We start from the raw sequence: 3,654 nt of genomic DNA, 5'->3' as shown, positions 1-3,654 counted from the left end.
AGTAAATAATCCCAGAAGCTGGGCTATATGAAGAAGAACATGGCTTCAGGATTGGTGGAAGACTCATTAACAGCCTGATAAATATGCAGATGACACAGTGTTGCTTGCTGAAAGTGAAGAGGACTTGAAGCACTTTTTGATGAAGATCAAAGTCTTCAGCCTTCAGTATGGATTATACCTCAACATAAAGAAAACTAAAATCCTCACAACTAGACCAATAAGCGACACCAGGATAAATGGAGAAAAGACTGAAGTTGTCGAGGATTTCGTTTTAATTGGAACCACAATCAACTCCCATGGAAGCAGCAGTCAGGAAATCAAACAACCTATTGCATTGGGCAAATCTGCTGCAAAAGACTTCTTTAAAGAGTTAAAAAGCGAAGATATCACTTTGAGGACCAAGGTGCTCCTGATTCAAGTCATGATTATTTTCAATCACCTCATATGCATGTGAAAGCTGGACAATGAATAAAGAAGATCAAAGAACAATTGATGCCTTTGAATTATGGTGTTGGCAAAGAATATAAATATACCATGGACTACCAGAAAAAGAAACAAGTCTGTCTTGGGAGATGGATTGACAGAGTGGCTGCAAAGATGGGCTCAAGCATAGCAATGATTGTGAGGATGGAGCAGGCCCGGGCAGCATTTCCTTCATTGTGTTGTTCATTGGGTTGCTATGAGTGGGGACCAACTCAATGGCCCCTACCAACAACAAAGAGATTGAAGTTTTAAATATAAATACAAATAGAAAGGCACTAGTGTAGACACTCCAAATTGCAAATTGAGTTGGTTTTTCAACAGGCAGCAATATGAGGCAAGTAACATCATGTTTCCAGGTAATGGTTAGGAATTCTCCTGAGCTACATGAGAAAAGTCAAATCTTCCTCTAAATATGCTTTTTATACATATATATATTTTTTATTTTTAATTATCTGCTATAATGCCTAGCATTGTACTTGCCATACATGTTTTTTGCTTAGTGATATCTTGAGACTGTACTCTATTTTTTTGCATAAAAACGAGTGCCATTTTTTATTGTTATAAAATACAATATATTTTTTCAAAGATATTTTTCCACACAAACAAATTGAAGGGCACAAGCATTTGATTATATTTCTACAAGTTGAGAAAACCTGGCAGTGCTTCCACCCAAAGCATAAAATGAGTTGGTAATTTTAGTTTGAATTTCTGAGCTTTTTCTCATTTGTATGGCAAAGGCAAAGTATAGCAAATCTGACACAAATTGTTACATCATTTCTTTATGTTGGAATATACAACTAGAATTTACAAACCCAAATTTAAAGCACAGCTTTAAAATCTTGATTGATGAGTCCATCATTAAAATTCCAATTATAGCAACTGTAAATATAATGTGTCTACTGAGGGTTTACTTCAGTATAAATCTCTTGAAAGAACTGTAAATCAACAGAATGTTTTACTAATCAGCTAGCTATATTTGTGACTAAACAATTTGAAAAATGTCAAAATCTACTCTGCAGAATTGCTTGTAATAAGTTTATTTAGAAATATATAGAGCTATCCATGGTCAAACGGAATAGAGTAATTTTCTTTTTAACTAAATACTGCTGTAAATTATTTAAACTTTATATATTAAGTAAACATTGTCTTTTAAATATTTTTAAATTTAAAAATAAATTTAAATATGTGCAGATAATTTATTTAAAATAAAATAAGAAGAGCAATCAAAAACAAGGAAAGAAAGAATTAAATATTTTTAAATTATTTTAACATACTTAAACTAATGGCTTTCAAATTCAAGTAGTGGAATTCTCAAGCCAATTATATAGAAACAAAATCTTTACATAGTCATGGCATCCACTATACAATGGGCCCTCCACATCCATGGGTTTCACATATGAGGATCCAACCAAACACGGATCGAAAATATTCAGGGGAAAAAAAAAAGAAAGTTCCAAAAAACAAAACGAATTAACCGCCCTAAGACTACGCTGAATCCATGTGAATGAGGTGATGTGTAGGCATCCTCTGTGGTAGCCTCCTACCATTTCACAGATCCTCAGTCTCTCTCTAGCACTCCTTGTTTGAGCATTGTTCACCAGCTGCCTCGTCATTATTCCCTAAACTATACAGTATATTGCATTTACATTGTATTAGGTATTATAAGTAATCTAGAGATGATTTAAAGTATACAGGAGTGCTTAGGTTATATGCAAATACTATGCCGTTTTATACCCACTGATTACTGTTTCTTAACCTTAGATTACTTCTGACTTCAGTTTTGAGTTTGCATCAATTCTCTAAAAGTTGTGTGTGTGTTGTGTTGTGTGCCATCAAGTCAATTACAACTCCTAGCAGTGCTGTAAGTCAAAGCAGAACTGCCCCATAGGGTTTCCTAGACTGTAATCTTCATGTGAGCAGATCACCAGGTCTTTTCTCCTGCAGAGCGCTGGTGGGTTCGAACCATCCACCTTTCTGTAAGCAGGCAAGAGCTGGGCCACCAAGACTCCTTTCTCTAATGTTAATGTTCCCGTATCCATTTTATCAGGATTTTGCTCCAGATTTTGATAGTACAAGAAGTAGTTATTTAGCATATCTAAAACACGAGGCAGCCTGTTTATAACCTTACTCTCAACATCTTAACTTTTACCTTGTTGAGAAAAAAAAAAGTTTCCAACCCTTTCTGCTTTTTTCCTATGTCCTTTATATTCCTTATTTCCAGTGTCACAAAACTCCTATGTCACCATTGTGACCATATTGTTCTCTAGCATTCATACACCCATGCAGCTAAGATGATATTTGAAATATTATGTTATGCTTATTTTTCTCAAGCATCCCTCCCTATCAGGTAGTCTCATAGGTAGAGGATGCATAGATGGACCAGACTTTGTGAGTGTCCCACCCGTATCCTCTCCCGTGTTGGCCAGGACAAATTCCAAATCACGGCACCTGCATTTTTTTTTTTTCCAAAAGTCTCTCTGGCTGCCATTCCACCCTGCCTACCTGCAGGACAGATTGAAGAGCTGGAAATTAATGACCTCATCCTCCAATGACTCATAAGAGCTGAAGTACAAATAAATCAGCCCCAGTGCGCTTTAATAACTGTCAGCCACATTATTACACGTTTCCCCTGAACTCCTCAGTTGGACTAAGCTCTAGTTTCCCATAGAGGTATAACCTGCTTTATTGGCTTTCTTCTCTTCTCTTTCTCACCTACCCACTCTCTAACTTGTTTTTCTTGGGATGACCTCTCAAAAAAATAGGAGAATTCTTGTCTCTGAGTCTGTGTTGAGGGAAGCCCATACTGAGTGTAAACTAAGTGCCATGGACAGAAGCACAAAGGCAGAAAAATTATTTCTAGACAAAAATAGCATTTTCCTTTATAGAGAGAATAAACTCACCCACAAAGAAAAAATATATATGCTTCAGGGTAAAATAAAGACATTCATTTCAATAAAAATTTAAAAAAAGATTGCAAATGGATCCACTCCTTTGGAAGTTATCTGCTTCCAAAGGTACAATGGCAGAACAGGCACAAGCTAGACATTTCCATTACAAATGGGAGAAATTGCAGGGAAAGAAGGAATAACAGGCACAAGCAAGTTAGAAGAACACATTACATTACCCCTCAAGGCTTGAAAATAATCCTCTGTTCTCTGAGACAATTTACAC

The sequence above is a fragment of the Trichechus manatus genome, unplaced genomic scaffold (genome assembly GCF_000243295.1).
Source record: "Trichechus manatus latirostris isolate Lorelei unplaced genomic scaffold, TriManLat1.0 scaffold00025, whole genome shotgun sequence".
NCBI classification, from domain to species: domain Eukaryota; kingdom Metazoa; phylum Chordata; class Mammalia; order Sirenia; family Trichechidae; genus Trichechus; species Trichechus manatus.
The sequence above is the reverse complement of the archived record's forward strand: the minus strand, read 5'-3'. Positions refer to the sequence as shown.